Here is a 24,657-nt window from a genome sequence, read left to right as displayed (position 1 = left end):
TGTGTAAATGGGAAAAAAAACTTCATCACTTGAAGGAGATAACAAAGCCACTGAATGACAAACTACTCGAATCATTGGCAATGGTGAGATTCAAACCCACCCTTCCAAAGAAATTGGAATCTGAATCCAGCACCTTAGAAAATATGGGCATGCTACCACCTAGTTGCACACATATCATGTACACAAATTACTGTGATCATTACCTTTACAAATAATTTGAGCAATTCTGTGTGAAATTTACAGACATTCAGAAAATGACTCCCACGTTTTCAATATTACTGCAGAAAACATTCATTCTAAGCTGTTCAAGAGGGAGATAGATATATTTCCTGGAGCTAAATGGATCAAAGAGTATGGGCTGAAAGTGTGGAACAAAGTACTAATTTGAATGATCAGTCATGATATATTGAATAGCTGAGCAAGAAGACCAAATGGCTGACTCCTATGTTCTGTGTTTCTAGTCACAGTCAAGACCCTCAAGTACTATTAACATACTCAGCCCTCAGTTTTGACCTATATCAAACTGCTCAGAACAAAACATCAATAGTACAAATGTATTATATATCAAGTATATCTTATTGCTTGAGGAACATTAATTTTGCCAAAATTTTATAAGACCATGAATTGAAGATTTGCATCAAACTGAGAGTTGCACCCTGCTAATCCGATTGCACAAGTACTTCACTCATGCATCCTACAGTATCAATGTTACAATTCCAAATGACATATTTGAGAAAGCCAGATGCAAGTTTACATTTGAAATTAAACTCAGGAGTATAATCTCAGCAAATGCAATGTGACATTTCCATACAATTATTCTTATCTACATATTTCAGTTAACATATATCGTATGTGAGCCTAAATTCAAATGATTTAAATCTGAAATAAGATTTTAAACTTGCCAAGCTACCAACTCAATCAATTTATGATGTTTGAACTACCATGATACAGGATTTAATAATACTGAAACCTAATTGTCGTCATAAAGTATGAATTTCAGGTATCATTCACAGTACTGACTGTAATTTAAATAGGCTAGTTTTTCATTCATTGCCTACAAAGGAGTGAAACCTCAAGTAGTTTCACTGAAGTGACCACAATTCTTATGTGTGCTTTCTGGACCCCATTCAGTTCATTTACCCTACTTATACAACTTCAATTGTTCCTTAGTTTTCATTCATTTATGAACCAATTGTAGACTAAGGAGATTGATTGATTCACTACTTCTCACAGCATTTAGAGATTTTTTTCACCTTCACAAAATTGTAACTGGTTGTTCTCTGAAGGTCCATTAAAGAGCATTAAATTCATTGGGGAAGCTTGATTTAAATGCAATTTGTCTGAGTCATGGAACTTGTATGAATCAAGTTAAAGCTTTCAATTTAAATATCATAAGTATTACATATATAAATGTAAGGAATGAAACTTAGGATGGTGATTGCTTTTATCATACCTCATTTGCAAAAAATACATATAACTGGAATTTTGCCTTGATGCTGACATCTCTTAAGGTTCAAGCAATATCTTTGTAGAATGTTTAAGCTGAGTTAATACAGTAGATAGCAAACTGTTACAGTCTCAATAACAAAAACATACACTAAACAGCCTAACTTAGCTGTAACACCCCAGTGCACAACCAAGAAATCCAGAAGCAATCATCACATTTTATCAGTTCATTTTGCCACTTATATCGAATTGAAACTTTGAAACCCTGTGGAAGCTATCTTAAATGCAGTGATGGCATAACCAAGTTGGGAATGTGCACTGATACTCAAACCTCACTAATCCTGAGATCCTCACAGATTCCTCAAAGTTCTTTGTTTACCATGTCTGATAAGCTTAGGTTAACTGAAAACATTGACTATGTTTCCGTACTTAACAAAAAACTACTTATTATACATAAATCAGGTCTAACCACAGGCAAACAAAATATGAATGACCAACTTATAACTTTACCCCTTCTTAAACATCAATGCACATTTGCAGAAGGACATAAGCATTAAAAAAAAAGACGTTATGGGCAGAAAAAAAAAGAAATGTTACGGAAATAATGTTCAATCACAAGACAACAATATTCATGAGGTGGCTTTTTGCTTCTTCGGTTTATAGATCCCTTATTTTCTTTCCAAGTCCTTTCAGTGTTTTACTTCAGTCACAGGGCAGTCAGCACAAAATTGATCAATCACGGAGTCCCTGGTTAGAGGCAACAACTTATCTTACAGTTCTTTCATACTTCTCTACAAAGAGAGAGATTCTGCCTTTTTAAGAGTCTGGAGATTTTCTGTCCCTGTATAATTCACACAGGGTGCCTACCTGCCTGGGAGCCAAGCAGAGGATTGTTGTAATGTTGATGATTCGTGGTCCACAAAACTGTCCTTGATTGAAAAACAAATCGACAGCCTGTTCTCTGGGCCACTAATGTGCGCACACACACACACACACATACACACGTACCACGCATCTCCTCTCCCTCCCACCACTTTATCAATGCAACACTGTGCATTCAACCTACAATAAGTTCCAAAATTGCAACTTCTCCTTCCATAGTTTTAGTCCATAATCCAAAAGTAAAGAACTCTTTTAAAAGAAGGTGGCTATTCCGGGAGCATTGTACCACCTGGTAAACATTGTATTTTTTTAAAACATCATGGCTGTCCTGATGCAAGCCCCAAAATTCTTTAATATGTCTTCACATCATATATTAGCTGGTAAATGGAAATGAAATAGATGGTCAAAACACTAGCAAAATGCAGGAATTCTGAAATATAAACAAAGTATTGAAGAAACTCAGCAGATCGAGAAACATCAATGATCTCTTAGTTCTTAAGTACAAAGTTTTAATGAACTTTTGCTCTCAATCAGTCCTGGACCTGATCGATTTAAGCCTTAAAGGGACCTGCATTTCTAACTCTGACAGGCAATGCTACCAAGTCCCAAGTCAGACAGCTTTGAAAAGTAAAGAACTTACTACTTCTTATATAAGATTTTCAAATGTACCAGAAGTCTGGATCCATGCTGATATTTTGCTGACTTCCATTCGGAAATGGAAACTTAGTCCAAATGGTCCAAAGCAAACATTCAAGTACTTTCAGACTTGACTGGATTTTCTTTTAAAAGTCTGTTTCTAGACATAATCAGTGATTAATTTCAGTGATTAAAGAAAGTGTATTTGCAGATTGCTGTCTTTCTAGACTTAAAGAACAGCTGCCTTTCATTCAGGCACATCTGTAAGGTTACTTCTGAAGATGTTTGCATGAAGATGTCTTTCACTTGACAGAAACATTATCATCAAGCAGGCCATTATATTGACTGTGCACAGAATTTCAATGAATATATTGCATTTCCTTTCTTACAGAGAAAAAAAAATGTTGTCTTATTTGAAGATACATTGTTTGCTAAAGAGAAAAAGGAATCAATGAGGTTCAATAGAGTAACCAGAATCAGCTGGATTCTGCATGGAGCTTTTGAAGTTCACTGAAAGGAAGAGGCATCGCCTTTTGAATACGTATCACCTTCCACAGAGTTTGTAGACATGCACATGAACAGAGCATGACAAGCAAGGGAAGGAAAAAAAACTTAGGTATTTTTATTTAAATATTGTATATTTTCATAAAAGCTGTTTCAAAAGTCCTGTTGTGATGTATGGGGCATCCACAAAATATATCTCAATATGAAAGGAGATCTCAGCTATCTGTAAGAATAATAGGGTAGTTATGGTAGGGGATTCTAACTTTCCAAACATCAACTGGGACTGTGTGGTGTAAAATTCCAAGCAGTGGAATGTGGTGAAACGGTTAAAAATTATGTCCCAGTATGTGGATGTACCTACTAGAGAAGGTGCAAAACTTGACCTGCTCTTGGGAAATAAGGCAGGGCAGGTGACTGAGGTGTCAGTGGGGGAGCACTTTGGCGCCAGTGACCATAATTGTATTTGTTTTAAAATAGTGGTGGAAAAGTCTAGACCAGATCTAAAAGTTGAAGCTCTAAATTGGAGAAAGGCTAATTTTGACGGTATGAGGGAAGAACTTTCGAAAGTTGGTTGGAGGCAGATGTTCGCAGGTAAAGGGACGGCAGGAAAATGGGAAGCCTTCAGAAATGAGATAACAAGAATCCAGAGAAAATATATTCCTGTCAGGGTGAAAGGGAAGGCTGGTAGGTGTAGGGACTGCTGGATGACTAAAGTAATTGAGGGTTTGATTAAGAAAAAGAAAGAAGCATATGTCAGGTATAGACAGGATAGATCGAGTGAATCCTTAGAAGAGTATAAAAGCAGTGGAAGTATACTTAAGAGGGAAATCAGGAGGGCAAAACAGGGACATGAGACAGCTTTGGCAAATAGAATTAAGGAGAATCCAAAGGATTTTTACAAATATATTAAGGACAAAAGAATAACGAGGGAGAGAATAGGGCCCCTCAAAGATCAGCAAGGCAGTCTTTGTGTGGAGCCACAGAAAATGGGGCAGATACTAAATGAATAGTTTGCATCAGTATTTACTGTGGAAAAGGATATGGAAGATATAGACTGTCGGGAAATAGATGATGACAGCTTGCAAAATGTCCGTATTACAGAGGAGGAAGTGCTGAACGTCTTGAAATGGTTAAAGGTGGATAAATCCCCAGGACCTGATCAGGTGTACCCGAGAACTCTGTGGGAAGCTGGAGAAGTGATTGCTGGGCCTCTTACTGAGATATTTGTATCATCGATACTCACAGGTGAGGTGCCAGAAGACTGGAGGTTGGCTAACGTGGTGCCACTGTTTAAGAAGGGCGGCAAAGACAAGCCAGGGAACTATAGACCGGTGAGCCTGATCTCGGTGGTGGGCAAGTTGTTGCAGGGAATCCTGAGGGACAGGATATACATGTATTTGGAAAGGCAAGGACTGATTCAGGATAGTCAACTTGGCTTTGTGTGTGGGAAATCATGTCTCACAAAACTTGATTGAGTTTTTTGAAGAAGAAACAAAGAAGATTGATGAGGGCAGAGCAGTAGATGTGATCTATATGGACTTCAGGGTAAGAGCAAGGGCTGCAGATGCTGGAAACCAGATTCTAGACTAGAGTTGTGCTGGAAAAGCACAGCAGTTCAAGCAGCATCCGAGGAGCAGGAAAATCGACGTTTCAGGCAAAGGCCCTTCATCAGGAATAGAGCTTGTTTCCTGATAAAGGGCTTTTGCCCGAAACATTGATTTTCCTGCTAATAGACCTAAGGGGCAACATTTTCATGCAGAGGGTTGCATGTGTATGGAATGAGCTGCCAGAGGATGTGGTGGAGGCTGTTACAATTGCAACATTTAAGAGGCATTTGGATGGGTATATCAATAGGAAGGGTTTGGAGGGATATGGGCCGGGTGCTGGCAGGTGAGACTAGATTGGGTTGGGATATCTGGTCGCCATGGACAAGTTGGACCGAAGGATCTGTTTCCATGCTGTACATCTCTAGGAATCTAGGAATCTATGAAGATTTTTTGTTTAATAATGTGATAAGACACTAACAATTCATAATCATAAAGAATGCTTAACATAATGCAATGCTACAAAGTGTCTTTCTGAAAGGATTATAATGTAAATTTAGTCAAACAGTAGAATAGATGACCAAGTGCGCAGTGAAAGAATTATGGCGTGTCATATAGGAATATGAGAGTGACAGAAGATTAAAGAGGGAATTCTGGAGACAATGGCCTAGGTAGCTGAAGGTTCAGGCACCAATAATGAAGTAATTAAAATTGGAAATGCCAGAATTAGACATGTACTGATGTCTTGGACGTTTGTGGGCCCAGAGGATATTACCGAACTGAGAAGTAGTGATTCCATGGAAGAATTTGAAACAAGGATAATTTTGATTTCACAAAATCAAAATGTTACTTGAAATAGAGTCACTTATGCCGGTGAGCACATGGTAACAGGTTTCAGTGCAACTAAGGACATAGATGTTTTGGGCAATATCAAGTTTACAGAGGATAGGATATGGAGGACTGTTGTTTAAGATGTTCAAGAAATCAGCTCCTCCCACCAGGATGAGAGTTAATGCTGAGTGTATATTAAGCACCTGATGATATTAAATGGACTTCAATTGGAGAACAGCTCTTTATCTTGAAGGAGAGACATCCAGTATCTATATTTTTGTTGTCATCCCAGTAGTCCAGTCTATCATATCAATGTAGATACTTTCTAATCACCTTTTCACTTCTAAAGCAGGTGAGACTTGAGACCTCCTGGCCTAGTGGTAGGTACTCTATCACTGCACTGCAAGGGCACAATATTACACCAATGCAAGTTATAGCTGATTGCTATCATGCATAAACAATAATCTTGTTTAAGACAATAAACTAAATTTTGTTCAACTCCCAAGTGGATTTTATCAATCCGACACTTTAAATTCCAACCTAAAAGAAGAACGTTGGCAGCAAATCTACCCAATGTGTCTTTCACCATGATGATGTGATGTCATGAGCAGTCTGTTTTACTCTCAACAGTTGTCAGGTAGAGAGGTGGAATTGGTGGCTACAAATAGTATCTATTGTGTTCCAATATTGAATTGTAGGACATTTCTGTTCAGCCAGCACAGGATGTTGGACCAACAGATGAGCTGAGTGAGGAGGTAGTGAGGCAGGGTTGGGTGACAAAAGCACATAAATGTACATGTTAAAATGAATGCAGTGTTTTTGGATGATGTGACCAATACATTGTATATAACCAAGAAATGGGAATGGGGGTGGGGGAGGGGAGGAAGGGGTGGTTGTGCACAGATTGATCCTTGGGGAACACTAGAGGTAACAGTGCAAAATCAAGAAGATAAATTATTATGAGTGATCTTCTGACAGTGATTAGATTGATAAGAGTGGAACCAAGTGAGTGTAGGTTCAAATATCTGGAAACTTAAGGAGAGGTATCTCAGATGGTATGATCAATAGTGTCCAAGATGGCAAAGAAATCAAGAAGGTAAGAAGGTGACATTTACCATCAAGAATGTTTGTCATGTGTGACTTTGATTAGAGCCATATTATAGTGGGATGGAAATCTATTTGAGGTGATACAAATGTGGAATTCCAGAAAAGTCAGAATTAGGAGGAGAAGTATGTTCAAAATGATGGAACAGTGGTTGGAAATGGGTTGGTAGTTTGCAAGGGTTCTTGTTAGAGGAGAGAGGTAATGGAAATAAATTTAAAGGAGAATCAAAACCACTTGAAAAGAGAGCAATATTAAAATATCAGTCAATATGAGAAACAGGAGGAGGGCAGAAAGTGTGTCTTGTGAAGAAGGTGACCTTATGGGAGGAGATAGGAGAGAAGGTAGACTTGCTGAGAGGGTTACCTGGAGAGACCGTGGTGTATTGTCAATTATTAATCCAGAAGCTTGTGCTAATGCTCTGAGGTCATGGTTCAAATCCCACCAAGGCAGCTAGTGTAAGTTAAATGCCAGAAGGTAAACCAGCAAGTGGCATATGCTGGTTTGACATATTTTCAAAATGAATCTCCAGTACATTTATTTCCAATGAGTACTGTCTTTTTACTATTTATTTTCTCTGGGATTCAATTATGAATCTGGAATTAAAAACTAGTTTCAGCAATGTTGATAATGTCAACTATTATCAAATTGTTCTAAACGTTCATCTACTTCACTTATTCTTTAGGGAAATAATGTGCCATCCTCACTTAATCTGATTTATGTAACAGTCTGGACCTACAGCAATGTGATTGACTCTTCTAACCCTAAGCTTGACTCTATTGCAAAGATCTCACAAGGTGCTTAGCTTAGGGGCAACTAGAGATGGACAATAAATGGTGGAAAGAAGAGAAATGGCAGAGGCAAATGATCAAATTATCTTGATCTTTGCAGCTCTTCTCATTTATTGGTGGAGGTGACAGAGTCAGGGGTTAAAGAAAATGTTTTTCAGTACAAAAGTGAAACTTGCAGTTATCTATGCATTCCAGAACAATCCTAAAATGGTGAGCAGTTTTACAAATGAAGAGCTTTAACTGGTCCAGTTTGTAAAGGGCTAAACCAATTGACCACCATATCCTTTCGAGTCTGCATTCCTTGGACTCAACTAAGCAGCAATAAGGGTAGGACCAAGAGAAATAGCCAAGGAGAGAGACAGTGATGGTTTTACTGGACATCAGGATTTCAAACGTGAAGGTGTGAGACAGCTGTGCAATTTCCTAACTACAGAAATGCTGCAGAGAATGAAGGGTTAAACATTAGACGTTTCAGATTTTGGATGTGGGGTGGAATTAGCCTTAAGATCTAAAATTTCTCTTCAGAATTAATATTTCTCAGCTCTAGTATAACCTTGTTTAAACTTTACTGCATATCCACAATAATTTCAAATTTCTTTCAAAAGTGAAGTAACAAAAATTGTACACAGCACTCCAATGATGGCTTCAACAATGCCTTGTACAACTTTATAATAATAATTTGTGTTCATGTCTGTTGAGCCCTTATTTGTAAAAGCAAGAATGGCATCGTCCGTTTTTAATGATCTCATACCTGCTCTTTCAAAGAATACTGCATTTGAATCCCTAGGTCTCTTTGTGCATTAAAACACTTCAACATCCTTGCATTAAGTTATTTTTCTGACCTTCCAAACTGAATAATGTCACCCTAAGCCACATTAAGCTGTACCTTCATCTGCCCATTCATTAAGTGTCTTCTTGAAATCTTTTACAGTCCTCCTCACTATTTACTGAATATTTTAATTTTAAAATAATTTATTATGCCAGAGTTCATATCAAAGCGTAACTCTAATGTTTCAAACTACTAATGCATTCCTGCACTGTTACACTTAAATATTTAAGCAATAATTTATTGGGTGCAGAAATACGTCCCTCATAATCTCCAGTGGTATTTCACAAAGACAAATATTTGTTGTTTTGTTTTTTTTCCTTTTAAACATATTCAGAGTTTTTTTAATATTTTGAATTAAAGACAACATTGAGACATAAGCCATTCATCTTTTTGCAAACAGTTTCTCATTCTATCTTAGTAAAATTTATAATGGAAACAAAAGGAAATTGTCTCAAACTTCCACCAGCAGCAAAGATGCACATAAATTCCTACCATGATGTTAAACTAAAACTGAATGTAACTCAAGCATCAATACTCGTATTTACTTACAACCTCACTGAAAACAATTGACTTTGGAAATAGCTGATAATGATTGGTTTGATGAAAAGCTATTACTCATGCTGATAAATGTATTCTTAAACCCATAAAGCAATTCTCTCGTAAGGCAAGACAGATTCAAGGACGTTCATGGTTCAAGTTATAGCATTGTTAGACACACTAAACGTCTGAATAAACTAAAGCCTGCCTAAAGGAAGCTAGGATAAATTGAATCATAACAAAAAAAGCAAGTATTTTCTTCAGCTTATCAGCAGCAATGAAGTTATCTTGCTTTTCCCAGACATAAACTGAAATTTTAAAAAACAATGCACCTGTTTCTCTCGCTGCTGACTCAAGCTGAATCTAATGTGTGCCCAAAATCTTGGTGCACTGCTTGGCTCTGAGCCGATCTCCAGAGTTTGAGCCTTTCTGAGCATCCCCAACAGTTGCACTCCATGATGACTCCTGTAGGTTGAAGCTTAGCTGCAGCATCAACTGCGATGACCATGAACCTTACGGGTGACGGTGAAGTGTAGGTGTTAGGCCATAGTTTCTAATGGACTCCTCCATGCTTTCTACATAATGGGAAAGTTCAAGCAGTTCAATGCTTTGATACATTTCTGGCTGAAGGAGTGCTTCCAATATGTAAAGGCCAGTATCCTTAAAATCTGCATCTTTATCCTTCTTAACAAGGTTGGAATGTGAGCCGATCCTTCTTTGAGTTACCTCATGGTCATCCTTTGAACCTGGATAGGTGCTTGCTCATCTGGGTTCAATGAGAGACCTCTATAGAGTCTTCCAATTCACTGACTGCAAAATCAGTCTTGCTGGTTTCTGTGCTCATTCTCAGAAATATAAGAAAGATATTATGCATTTGTGACAATTGAGGTTAATTGCCCAGCTGCTCCACAAAACATTTGAGGGCTACAATATGAATAAAGAGCCTTCAGAAGCAGATCTTGAAGAGTGAATAAGCTTTCCAGTAGCAGAGGATGACTTTGACTTCAAAACATCTGACAATGTCAATTCTCCTGAAATTTCAGACTTTATAGATAACTTCTTTAACAGGTTTGTCTGATGACTGATCAGACTTTTTAAACATCAGACTTGTTATATGGCATTTTAACAAGATTTATCATACTCTTATAATTCTTAAACACAAATGACATTTAATCCAAGATTTAAAAGATTTTTTAAATGTAAGTGCATAAGAGGTATTACAAAGATGTACACCAAATGCATGATTTTCAAAAATATTATTTGACATATTAGAAATGTTTAAATTTATAATTCTAAAAAATAATTTTCTAAAAATAACATTCAACCAAACTAATCTGACTTGAACTTTTGTTTTAATTTTTAACCTGAACCTTCTATGACAAGTAGAGCTGACAGTAGAGACACTACCACTGCAACACAAAAGCTTTTAAGAGGGCCCTGTCCTTTAACTGGAAACATCAAATTCACACCTTCCAATTAAAAAGCTGTTTATGCAGAATACACATTGCTACTAACAACTTGTCAATTATAATTAACCTCAAACTAGGAGACAAAAGTGGCACAGATCCACTGCTGACAACCCTTGGCCAATGGAACTGACGTCTGTCCAATCTCTGTCCAGCATTAAAACTAATCTTACAGTTTCATATCTATTCCCTAAGCAATTCTGTTCTTTCAAATAGAATGCTAGCTAATAAAACTCAGTTTTCAAAACTGTAAGTGCAAATTCACTCCTTACATTTGCATGCGCATGTGTGTGTGTGTGTGAGGGAGAGGGAGTGTGTGTGTGTGAGGGAGAGGGAGTGTGTGTGTCTATGAGAGAAAGAGAGAGAGTGTGTATGTGTGGAGGGGGATGCAGGAGAGGGAGAGTGTTTGTATGTGTGGTCTTGAGCGAGCGAGTTTGTCTGTGTGTATAGAATGCCAGCTAATAAAACTCAGTCAGTTACTGTGGCATTTTATAAATTCCTAATTTGGAAATAAAAGCAGTCTAGCTCCAGGATGAGATACACACAGACTTGAAACATGGCCTCACACCTAAAATACATTGCCTGATCGAAGATGTCACCTTTATTCTGATAAACCCAGCAGTTATCTGGGAGTAAGGATGCACATGTTAATCAATCAAACCTTCCCTTTCTGTTCTAACTGATTAAAGACTTAATAGCCATCTAGGTTTGTTCAAAACATTTGCATAATTGGATGACCCTTTGATCTTTTACATATAAATTGTGTCCAATGTATTCTCTCTCACTAGCTGCCTGAGGAAGGAGTGAGGGCTCCAAAAGCTTGTGGTTTCAAAGAAACCTGTTGGACTATAACCCTGTGTCGTGTGATTTTTAACTTTGTCCACCCCAGCCCAACACTGGCTCCTCCACATTTATTTCAAAGGGAATGGAGTATAAAAAAAGGAAAGTCTTGTGAAAGCTACATGAAGCACTAGTTAAACCACACCTGAAATACTGTGAATAGTTTTGGTCCCCTTGTCTAAAGAAAGGTAAACTATCATTGAGGGCAGTTTAAAGAATGTTCACTGGTTGATCCTGGGATTTCCTATGAGGAGAGTTTGAGTAAGTTGGGCCTGTACTCATTGAAGTTTAGAAGAATGGGTGGTGACCTTACAGAAACATATAAAATTCTTAGTAGGCTGAACAGGATAGACAATGAAAGGTTTCCATTCTGGTAAAGTCGAGGACCAAAAGATGTGATAGAGTAAGAGGCCATTTATGATGGAGATGAGGAGAACTTCTTTTTTCTCTCAAAAGTTAGTCAGTCTGTGGAATTGCTTATTGCAGACAGCAAAAGAGGCTGCATCAATAAGTATGTTCAAAGGTGGGTGCTGGAGCAATGCCCAAATATCACACTGTTACTTTTATGACTAGTGAAATGATTTCCATTCTTGGCATCTCTTCAAATTTTTCCTTAACTTTTTTATAATAACGATGTAGTTCCTTTCTGGTGTATAAAGACAAAAAAAAATTACCATCTATTGTTAATACAATGCCATTGGTTTTTTTTACCCTTTGAACAAAATGGGATATTTATTTTCAAAGGAAAATTCAGCTTTTGTTGCTTAACCTCTACCCCTTTTAAATGAATTGAGGACAATACAAACCGTTCTACTTACGGTGTGATGATACTGGGTCTATAAGAGATGTGTTCTGTCCTGCTTCTCTTGCAGAGGAGTGCTGTAAAAGTGACACTGAAATGTCTCCATATATGTAGTTGATAAATAATTTTCAGGTCTCCCTGGGTGATTTTTTTTTAAAAGTAAGACAAAAGAATCATGAGTGGACAGGGTCAGACTCGCGTATACTTAAAACGATTTTGGTTTTGCTCTCAATTATTTGGTGGGTTTTACTGGCTGCTGAAGTGAAAGCTTGAATTCTCTGTTGCTAGAATGCAGCCTGAGACAGAGAAGCTTCCTCTTTAAAAAATCAAAAGATTGTTTTTTTTGGTTTTCTTTCTACTGGACTACAGAGAGATAATCCATGGGAATAATACATTGTATTGCTGAATTGCCTTTACCAAGGATGTGTTTATGGGATGTTGCCTATATCAGAACAGTTGATGACTGGTGGGTAAATAATACATTATCTTGTTAAACATTTCAATAGAGCAACGTTCTTCTCTTTGCTGTATTTTAATACATTTGTCAGAATAAAGTATGTTTTGATTAAAGCTTAGTGGTAGACCAATCAAATCATACCTGAAACATAGTGCCTTATACTTGCTTTTCAAAAAAATATAAAAGTTAGGTCGTGGCCATCTCCATAATTTACTTTGGGAGAGTCTGATCTGGTCCTAACAAGAGAGAATTCTTGATTATGAATTACATAAGGGTTTCCTAGAATTTGGAAAGTTATTCCCTATGATGTAGATTTCCTTCTAACATACCTGTTCTATTTCAGTTATTTTTGTGTGTGGTTCTTTAGTATTTTATTTTTCAGTGGCTATAATAGTGATGGAAAAGGATAGACCAGATCTAAAACTTCAAGTTCTAATTTGGAGAAAGGCCAATTTTGATGGTATTAGGCAAGACCGCTCGAAAGCTGATTGGGGGCAGATGTTTGCAGGTAAAGAGACAGCTGGAAAATGGGAAGCCTTCAGAAATGAGATAATGAGAATCCAGAAAAAGTATATTTCTGTTAGGGTGAAATAAAAGGCTGGTAGGTATAGGGAATGCTGGATGACTAAAGATATTGAGGTTTTGGTTAAGAAAAAGAAGGAAGCGTATGTAAGGTTTGGACAGGATAGATCAAGTGAATCCTTAGAATATAAAGGAAGTAGGAATATACTTAAGAGGGAAATCAGGAGGGCATAAAGGGGACATGAGATAGCTTTGGCAAATGGAATTAAGGAGAATCCAGAGAGTTTTTACAAAGGACAAAAGGGTAACTAGGGAGAGAATAAAGCTCCTCAAAGATCAGCAAGGCGGCCTTTGTGTGGAGCCGCAGGAAATGGGGGAGATACTAAATGACTATTTTGCATCAGTATTTACTGTGAAAAGGATATGGAAGATATAGACTGTAGGGAAATAGATGGTGACGTCTTGCCAAATGTCCAGATTACAGAGGAGGAAGTGCTGGATGTCTTGAAATGCATAAAAGTTGATAAATCACCAGGACCTGATCAGGTGTACCCTAGAACTCTGTGGGAAGCTAGAGAAGTGATTGCTGGGTCTCTTGCTGAGATATTTGTATCATCGATAGTCACAGGTGAGGTGCCGGAAGACTGGAGGTTAGCTAATGTGGTGCCACTGATTAAGAAGGGTGGTAAGGACAAGCCAGGGAACTATAGACCAGTGAGCCTGACACCGTTGGTGGGCAAGTTGTTGGAGGGAATCATGAGGGACAGGATGTACATGTATTTGGAAAGGCAAGGACTGATTAGAGACAGTCAACATGGCTTTGTGCATGGGACGTCATGTCTCACAAACTTGATTGAGTTTTTTGAAGAAGTAACAAAGAAGATTGATGAGGGCAGAGCAGTAGATGTGATCTATATGGACTTCATAAGAGGTACAGTTAGTAAGTTTGCAGATGACACCAAATTGGAGGTGTAGTGGACAGCTAAGAGGGTTACCTCAGATTACAACAGGATCTTGACCAGATGGGCCAATGGGGTGAGAAGTGGCAGATGGAGTCTAATTCAGTTGAATGCGAGGTGGTGCATTTTGGGAAAGCAAATCTTAGCAGGACATATACACTTAATGGTAAGGTCTTAGGGAGTGTTGCTGAACAAAGAGACCTTGGAGTGCAAGTTCATAGCTCCTTGAAAGTGGAGTTGCAGGTAGATAGGATAGTGAAGAAGGCGTTTGGTTTGCTGTCCTTAATTGGTCAGAGTATTCAGTACAAGGGGTGGGAGGTCATGTTGCGGCTGTACAGGACATTGGTCAGGCCACGGTTGGAATATTGCGTGCAATTCTGGTCTCCTTCCTTTAGGAAAGATGTTGTGAAACTTGAAAGGGTTCAGAAAAGATTTACAAAGATGTTGCCAGGATTGGAGAATTTGAGCTACAGGGAGAGGCTAAACAGGCTGGGACTGTTTTTCCTGGAGCGTTGGAAACTGAGGGGTGACCTTATAGAGGTTTGCAAAATTATGAGGGGCATGGATAGGGTAAATAGACAAAGTCTTTTCCTTGGGGTTGGGGAGTCCAGAACTAGAGGGCATAGGTTTAGGGTGAGAGGGAAAAGATATAAAATAGACCTAAGGGGCAACCTTTGTCACACAGAAGCTGGTACGTGTATGGAATGAGCTGCCAGAGGATGTGGTGGAGGCTGGTACAATTGCAATGTTTAAGAGGCATTTGGATGGGTATATGAACAGGAAGGATTTGGAGGGATATGGGCTGGGTACTGGCAGGTGGGACTAGATTGGGTTGGGTTATCTGGTCAGCATGGATGGGTTGGACCAAAGGGTCTGTTTCCATGCTGTATATCCCTATGACTCTATGACTCTATGTCTTGTTTTGTTAGATTTTCCAAATGTGATCATTCTTATGATAAAAAAATCCACTTTTAATAGCTGTGCATTGTTTGTTTTTGTGAATTATATTTGCTCTACAGCATTGACAAAATCTTTCAGTTTCTGGGGTTGATCCTGCTGCTGCACTGGCTTTTCTAGTATGTCTTTTGTGGGTTTAAACTTTGAGAAATTAATACATTCTCTAAATCACCAGTGTCAAATTGTAACTGTTCCTCTTCCGATTGATCTGCTTTGCTTTCAGACACCTGCTTTAATCACCAGCTGAATGGCTTTCAGTAGAATTATGTCTTCTTTGGATTGCAATAAGTCTGACAGAGAATCATTAGTAATGGCTACAACAATTTATATTCTTATGAATTCTGACTTTAGGGTACAATAGTCGCATCTCATTTATAACCTGAGGAAATCATTAATTAAATTATCTGTTCATTCTGTTGCATATCACACCTTTTAGTTGAATGTTGCCCTTTCAAGAATTTTGTTCATTTGAAGGGTGAAATAATTCTCAAAATAATTCTCATCTTCAAATTTCCATTTATCCCTTGTGAGCAATACCATTATCTGGTTCACAGAAGTGGGTTTATTTTTTCAGGTTTTGCCTTACTTTATTGTTTGGAAAGAATTAAATACTATTTGTGTATTATTTTCTCCAGGGATGTTTGATATTGTCACCTATTTAGCCAACATCTGAAATTAAATCTTTCTGATGTCTGATGTCTATGATGAGGTGTTCTTGTAAGATCTTCTTTGAAAGATTTTTATTTTGCAGCAATAATGGTTCTCTCACCTTTTACTGTTGCAAATGAGGCTTTTCCCACATTTCACATTTACTCACTCTTTGGAATCTGACTATGCTTTTCACTGTTCTCCTCATCTACCCACCCATCACAACAAAAAATATTGAGTTGATTTGGTTGACTTATTGTTGCATATACCTAAGTGTTTGCGAGCAGTGCAGGCAGATCATTGTAAGCAAGGACATAGGGTGAAAAAAACTAGTCAGAGGCATGCCGATTACATCACACAGGGTGCGAGCTAGGCAAGATCAAAATTAACAAGATCAGCATTATTTGAAGTTAGAGAGTGCATTCATCAGTCTAGTAATGGCAGGGAAGAAGCAGTTCTTCAACCGGCTAGTACATGTGTGCAAGTCCCTGTATCTTCTGCCCGACAGAAGATGTTGTGGCAGAGCTTTGCTGGGGTGCAATGGGTCTTCAATGATGTTGGCACCCTTTCCACGGTAACAAGCCATGTCAAGGAAGTCCATGGATAAAAGCTTGGCTTCCATGATTGTCTGAACTGTGCATACAACCTTCTGCACTTTCTGATGGTTCTGGGCGGAGCAGTTGTCATTCCAGGCCATTATGCATCCGGATAGTATGCTTTCCATGGTGCATCTGTAAAGGTTGGTGAGGGACCTTGTGAACTTGCCAAATTTCCTGAGTTGCCTAAGGAAGAAGAGGCATTGTTGTGTCTTCTTGACCATCGCATCTACGTGGGAAGTGTAGGACATGTTGTCAGTTATCATCACTTCTAGGAACTTGATGCTGTCCACAATCTCAGCCTCAGTTCTGTTGATGTTAGACTATAATGATATACATATATAAATGATCCAAAACTTATTTTCTTAACATGGTTTGGTTAGTGATTAGTATATATCAGCTTCAGAAAATGTTAAACCTAATTAAAAAGTTCTAAAACCATATGTTTTGCTTTAAAAAATGTAGTTACATTACCAAACCACATTTATGTCTTTGAGTTGGCCGTGATAAGGGATTAGTACATCAACATCTTGAATAATGGAGAGAATATTGCTTATAAATCACAGAGTAAAATAAGACAGAAAATCATTTTCTATGCTGGCTCCCTGTAAAATTAGCTCAGATTACCTCACTTACTCACCTTTCTTCCACAGCTCTGCAAGTTTTCTTTTTCCAATGGTTCTTATCCAATTCCATTTTGAAAAGCTGATTGAACAAGCCCCCACCACATTCTTGGGGAGCATCCTAACTACTCTCTGTAAAACAAGTTCCTGATGTCACATTTGGTTCTTTTGCAATCACCTTAAATTAATGTCAATTTGGTTCTCCATCCCTCTGAAAAAAAAGTTTCTCTGTATTTTTTGTCTAGAACATTCATGAATTGAGTGCTCTAAAAATATCCTCCTGAATTTCTCTAAGGAGAACAGTCCAAGTTTCTCCAAATTATCCATTTAACTTAAGTTCCCTCATCCATAGAAAAAATCTCATCAACCTGTTCTGTATCTTCAAAGTTGTCACATTCTCTCCATAAAGTGTGTTGTCCACAATAAGTCATACTAAGACAGTGGAGGTTCATCTCTTGTTTGTATAAATATTTCTTATAATGTGCAGAAATGTCCCAGAGAATTGGAAAACTGCCATTTTATTTAACAAAGGGTCAGAGATTTAAAAAAAAAAGAAAATAGGCAATTATGGTTGGGTATATATTGGGAAAATGTTAGACTCTATTATAAAAATTGGAATAGCAGAGCATTTAGAAATCCATTATATAATCAAGCACAGTTAGTATGTTTTTAACAAAGGGAAAGCCATACTTGACAAATTTATTAGAATTCTTAGAGGGGGAAACTTACAGAAGAGGGAAAGGAGAAAATGTGGATATAACATATCTGGATTTTCAGAAGGCATTTGATAAAGTACCACACACTAAGATACTTAAAAAGATAAGACCCATGGTTTTGGAAGTAGTACATTAATATGATTAAGCGATTGGCTAACTAACAGAAGACAGAATTGAGATAAGGGACACATTTCCAAGTTGGCAACTTGTAACCAGTGGGATGCAGTTGGGACCACTGCTGCAACCTCAACTATTTATGATATATATTAATGATTTGGCTACTGAACCTTTCTGGCAACTTCCAGAGCAAGCTCAAGCATGGTGTTAATTTCTAATTTCCATAGAATACATAATATATTATTTATAATAATCCTTAATTATTGACCATAAAAACTAGGAGTGAATACTTCAGTTATGGGCTTTACATCAGTACTTCTTCAGCAAAAAAAATGGTCATAATAGACAACACCAGGCCCCTTCGTAATAAATAACACCAGGCCCTGACACAATAGACAACATCAAAGACCGTTTTATTGTATATCTTGAGTACAGTGATGGGATACATAGTTTGAAGGAAAAAAACATTTTCAGTTGCATTGACTTTGCAAGAAATTCTCAGATTGCAGTGTTGGTCTGAAAGTGGTTATTGAAATAGATTACAAACCCTGACTTTGCTTACATGATGAGAAGGAACTCATAAGAATGTCTCCAAAATCACAAAGATTTTGATTAAAGCTGTGGAGATTTGTTTATGAGACAGTTTGTGCAGGACAAACTGCAACTCCAGAGTGTCTATGGATAGTTTATATGATGCAATATTGATTTCATTGAACAGGTTGAGTCATACATGCAGTTTATGGCTGTACGTTATAGCAAATCAGAATGGACAAAAATAACTTCATCAGAACTAAAGGCAGGACCAGGCATTCATCACAATCCGTCAACATGGCCAAATTAATGATCTTGTGGTCTAGTCAACAAAACTTACTTCAACCTCAGAAATCGCTTTATCATTGTTTGATCAGGTATCAGTCTATGTCAAAAATATTAGATATTCCAACTTCACCCATAACAAATGTCTTAGAAACTACATCAAAGTCATTTGGGCATTATTAAATATCGATCAAAGGCTCAGTCACCAGAAAAGTCACCTCGAATTTCAAAGGATATTAAAGAAGTGATTTCTAAACGCCAAATAGGTGCAATACACCAAAAAGAACACAGAGAACCATTGATATTTACTAAATTCCCAAGAAAGACTGTGAATTAATTATTTGTTTCATTAGGAAGTCATTGACTATGTTTCAAGATAAATTGAAGTTTAAAAATTATCTTCCACAACTCTAGGAACAATCATTAGAGTACTGAAGAGATTTTTACAGATCATGGAATTTCAGACAAAGCTGTTTTTAACAATAATTTGCAAATGAACATGTCAAGTTTGCAGAAAGTACTGAAAATGAACATTTTACAAGTTCAGCAAAATATTTTAAATCTACATGTGATGCTTAATAAAGAATCAAACCATCAAGTCCCTATTGAAAAGGAGTGAATATTTTTCCATCAGGACTGTAGAACGACAGATCTACTCCAGAACAATTTGGGTTGACAACTTCCAAATTATTGATAGGAAAAATAACTCAAAACTTAATTTCTACCGAAGAATTAATTTTTAAAGAATTAAAATACAAAGATTATCAAAAAGGTCAAGGCTCAGAGAATCCTTACAGTAAACAACAAGTCAAGAATTATAATAAAATACATCATTTTAAAGTTGTGGGTAGGCCTAAAGGTCCAAATATGTGATTAAACCAAAAAAGGAAAGACAATTCAGTGTGGGCAAACTGAGCAAGACTCTTAAAGAATATGTATGGAAGAAGGTATCATAATACAAGATGGATGATATCCTATTCCTGTACAGCAGAGAAATCCACTAGTGACATTTACCTTGAAATTTGAGAGGAGCTGGATACCTCAGGCTTCAGGAACACTGTCCAAGATTCAAATAACACAAGAGACATTACCATTTTTCAAATAAGGATCAGTGCTGGTCCATTACTTTTCATCATTTATATAAGTGATTTGGATGTGAGCATAAGAGGTACAGTTAGTAAGTTTGCAGATGACACCAAAATTGGAGGTGTAGTGGACACCGAAGAAGGTTACCTCAGATTACAATGGGATCTTGATCAGATGGGCCAATGGGCTGAGCAGTGGCAGATGGAGATTAATTTAGATAAATGTGAGGTGCTGCATTTTGGGAAAGCAAATTTTAGCAGGACTTATACACTTAATGGTAAGGACCTCGGGAGTGGTGCTGAAAAAAGAGGTCTTGGAGTGCAGGCTCATAGCTCCTGAAAATGGAGTTGCAGGTAGATAGGATAGTGAAGGCGGCGTTTGGTATGCTTTCCTTTATTGGTCAAAGTATTGAGTACAGGAGTTGAGAGGTCATGTTGCGGCTGTACAAGACATTGGTTAGGCCACTGTTGGAATACTGCATGCAATTCTGGTCTCCTTCCTATTGGAAAGATGTTGTGAAACTTGAAAGGGTTCAGATGACCTTGTAGAGGTTTATAAAATCATGAGGGGTATGGATAGAATAAATGGACAAAGTCTTTTCCCTGGGGTAGGAGAATCCAGAACTAGAGGGCATAGGTTTAGGGTGACGGGGGAAAGATACGAAAGAGACCTAAGGGGCAATTTTTCACTCAGAGGGTGCCAGAGGTTAGTACAATTACAATATTTAAAAGGCATCTGGATGAATAGGAAGGGTTTGGAGGGATATGGGCCAGGTACTTGCAGATGTGACTGGATTGGGTTGGGATATCTGGTCATCATGGACGAGTTGGACAGAAGGGTTTGTTTCCGTGCTGTACATCTCTGTGACTCTATAAGCCAAATGGAAACACATTCTGGGAGAGTCATGAAGTCTCTAAACTTCTAAATTTATTAATTGAGGTACTAGAGGGGAGATAGGATAGCTGTAAATATAAGAAGTGGCATGCCTCACTCTGGTGGTGCCCTGGAAATCAAATTTGCTATTCCTGATATATCAAACTACTCAATATCTCCAATTTACCTTTCTAAAAATTCATTTGTGAAACATGGACATTTTGTGTTATTCAATCTCTCTTTGGATTCTTTTCACTTCTTCGCAGGAGGCATAGATAATTACGCACTAGCTGCAATTTCTCTTAATTACTAGTTAAAGGCCACATCCTTTTAACAGTTGATGAGACAAAATAAACTGGCATTCTTCAGGCTTTATATATGTTATTAGAGAGAAGGATGAAACATTTGCCCTTGCAGCAGTCCAAACGTTTCTGCCAGTATTGTTCACACCCACAAATTGTTCAAGTACACTTCAACTAGTTACATAATTGTTGTCAAGCTGATGCCATTTGACATCCACAACTAATCACAACTCTACAAACCACTCAGCAAGCTGTTTCTGTTCAAATCTTACATACATTGTGCTATAGGCCTGCCCAGAAACAGCTTCCCTCATTGCTTGAACAATACAGCAGTATAAACTCAGCTTATAACATAGTTCAAAAAATTACTTTTTAAATGTGCAACAATTCTTTCCACAATCTTTGATTATAAAATGGTCTTTTTACTAGTTCAGCCCACAGTCAAAAGTAAAAACGATATAGCTTCTACAAAATACTAATGTATATGATAATAATAATAATTGAGATAAAGCTTTCGGCAGAGATGTAGATGGGTGTGAAAGGGTAAATATCTGCATGTAAGTTTAGCGCCAACCATTATGATGATGACACACAGTGACACAAAATCAATTTGAAACAATTCAGAAGAATCAGAAACCCTACAGTGTAGAAACAGGCCCTTCAGCCCAACAAGTCCATTATGACTCTCCGAAGAGTATCCCACCTGGACCCATTTTCCTACATTTACCCCTGACTCATGCACCTTACCTATACATCCCTGAACACTGTGTGCAATTTAGCAAGGCCAACTCACCTAACCTACACATCTTTGGATTGTAGGAGGAAACCGGAGCACTGAAGAAAACTGGGTCATTGAAGTAAGATGGAAAGTCTATTGCAATATCAGTAACACTGATAGAAATGCTCATGTAACCTGTATACAGAGGATCCTTGATTATCCGAAGTACGCAGGCGGGGAATATTTCCTTCAGTTAATTGATTGCCTGATAACCAAGTAACATAGTTAGCCAAGCATCGGGACCTTGCAATCTTGTTCTGAAATTTGGTTAATAGAATGCCAGATAATCGAGTTTCCTTTACATGTAGTTTTGAATAATAGACTTATTATTTAGTTTACTGTTAAGAACCCAAATGATACAAACACTGGACAAATCAGATCCCAAACCAAAATCCGTCTTGACAGATCATAGTTTGGGTTTTATTTCATTTAACAAAGTGGTCTTTAACTAATACGCATGCACACAATGTTGCAGATTTGGTTTAAACAATAAATCAGAAGTTTAACACACACATAAAATGAAAACTTAAAACAAAATAAACCAAACCATTCACATTAAACACAAATTCAAATATTTTGACAGACATAGTAAGATACTACTATTGAATTTTAAGTACTCCTTTAAACTATTCACACCACAGAATAATTTCCCTTCTCTATCACATCTGTAGACCTTAATATAACTTTGGCTTCAATTCTAGATTTGAGAATCCAATTGGCTCTTCCTTGAGTCTGCATTCAACTAAGCCTAGATGTTCTCACCTTCAGTACCTCCTTTAGGGTTTTATCCCGATACCTCTGGTCTGGAACTTACAAACTAATCTGCTTACATAGAGGTAATGAATTTATTAACAATTTTAAACCATCTCCTTCCATCAGAAGCATTGTGTTACATATCTAGGTTCAGCCAAAACATCTGCAAAATTGCAAAGCTGAAACTGAAAAGTCTTTTTCTCTAAGTTATGGGTGTTTCCACTCAACAAAAGGAAAATGAAAATCAATTTCTGACCTTCTAAGCTAAAAGCTAAATGAACAACAGTTTCATTTGTTTGCTAATCAAATGCTTCCAATTTAACCAAATATTCATTAGCCCCTTAGGAGTATATCTCTCAGATTATTCTTAAAAATAAATCACCAAGGTTACAAAAATACTTATAAATGAATTATTAAAATCTTTTGGACACCATGGACCAAAACTCATATGCTACCTCAGCCAAATTCAAATTTTGAAATGAAGGATATTGAAATATGGATAAATAACACACCTTACATCCTATCACTAACCCTCAAGATTTCTGTTAGTTAGACTGAAGGGAATGTTTGGACTCATCCACAACAAACCACATAAAGCAGGATATAATGGTTACAACAATATAAATGCTGGAATGTGAGAACTGTATGGTATGAATGGTATAGAAAGATGTCGTGTTTTGAATGAAAAAAAGATGTCTGAAGGACGTAATTGAGATGAGGATTGTTGAAGGTGCTGGCAAGGCAGAAGGATCTGGATGTAGGTTTGCTCGCTGAGCTGGAAGGTTCGTTTTCAGACGTTTCATCACCATACTAGGTAACATCTTCAGTGAGCTTCCGGACGGAGGCTTCTTCCGGAGGCTCACTGAAAATGTTACCTAGTATGGTGAGGAAACATCTGAAAATGAATCTTCCAGCTCAGCAAGCAAACCTACATCCAGAACCACAGCCTGAGCTACAAATCATTTCAAAACTCATTACGGCAGAGGGATGTTAGAAGTGTTGGTAGGTATTACTGAAGAAGATGGCAAGCTGATCAATTGTTTTTTTAAATTTTTTTCATCTCCTATAAGATCATTGAACCTGTATCGATACTGAATCCAGGTCCTGAGAGATGTCACTGTTCTTGACCTGCTCAGTCAGCTTAGCAGGCTTGTTGAATAGTAGCACTAATAAAACTATTGAAAATACTGGAAAATAATGCTTCTGTCTTTACCCAGAAAACCTGGAAGAGGTCTAATAACTCATTCTCTTGATGTGTCTTTCTTCCAATTGCCTTGCAGCAAAAATGGATCAGATATTACAACTAGTCATAAAATGAGGCATTTTCACTGTTCATCACCTTGGATAGACCACTGGAAACTGCAACATGAAATAAAGAGCTCTCCATTTTATATCACAGGTAAGGAGGATGCCAGTCATATCAAAATGCAACATGGAGGAGCAAAATTATTTCCTGCTGCTCCCAGCTCCACATCATATTAAATACTTGTTTCAAAAAATATATTTTTGGATAGCCTCTATTAGCCCTCTTTAAGAATTGCTGGTTAGGCCAACTGCAAACCAAATAATACTGAGCGAACAGGTGCTAATGCATACATTGATAAGAATATAAAATGATTTTGAAATATTTTCATTATTATTCCCTTCACAAAATACCTGATACCTTCAAATCCGTCAGGGTTATCAGCTCCAGTATCCGACATATCCATCAAACCAGTTTTTCTTTAGAACAGCATGAAACACACTAACTGTGCGATAATGGTAAGAAAACAAAATTCTGAATAATAATATTCAACCATTTCCATGAATGATAAACTAATGCACCCTCTCTGATATCTTCTGATCCTTCCTAAAGCATTGTGCTAAGCGGTGGGCACACTTTTCCAGTGAACACTGAACTAGTCTTTTAGACATGTCTAACATATTTTAAATGCTTTTGTTCTCTATGTGCTTACCAATAAAGCTTAGAATGTTATGTGGGAGAAAGTGAGGACTGCTGATTCCTGAGGAAGGGCTTATGCCCGAAATGTCGATTCTCCTGCTCCTTGGATGCTGCTGACCTGCTGCGCTTTTCCAGCAACACATTTTTCAGCTGGAATGTTATGTACATTGTTAACCATTCTTTCAAGGTGTTGGCCTAATGGCACTATGACTAGACTATTAATTCAGAGAAGAGAGTGGGGGAAGGTAGCAAAGAGTACAATGGGTGAATGGGGGTGGGGATGAAGGTGATAGGTCAGAGAG

General features: G+C 37.5%; 1 protein-coding gene and 1 long non-coding RNA gene across 3 annotated transcripts in view; one reads left to right on the top strand and one right to left on the bottom strand.

The window, feature by feature from the left end:
• The window catches only part of thsd7ba (thrombospondin, type I, domain containing 7Ba), a 901,507-nt gene that overhangs the window by 189,541 nt on the left and 687,309 nt on the right, over positions 1 to 24,657 (bottom strand). The window lies entirely within an intron of this gene.
• Positions 1 to 24,657, top strand: part of LOC122551715 — a 104,246-nt gene that overhangs the window by 20,498 nt on the left and 59,091 nt on the right. The window contains exons 1-2 of one of the 2 annotated variants that reach the window (XR_006312171.1): positions 3,374 to 3,580; positions 23,694 to 23,812. This is a non-coding gene — a long non-coding RNA (uncharacterized LOC122551715). Of the gene's footprint in view, positions 1 to 3,373; positions 3,581 to 23,693; positions 23,813 to 24,657 lie in introns of those variants that run through there. The other variant, XR_006312170.1, reaches the window with a different exon arrangement.

This window comes from Chiloscyllium plagiosum, chromosome 7, assembly GCF_004010195.1.
Source record: "Chiloscyllium plagiosum isolate BGI_BamShark_2017 chromosome 7, ASM401019v2, whole genome shotgun sequence".
Lineage (NCBI taxonomy): Eukaryota > Metazoa > Chordata > Chondrichthyes > Orectolobiformes > Hemiscylliidae > Chiloscyllium > Chiloscyllium plagiosum.
Note: the sequence above shows the minus strand (reverse complement) of the source record. Positions and strands in the feature narration are given on the sequence as shown.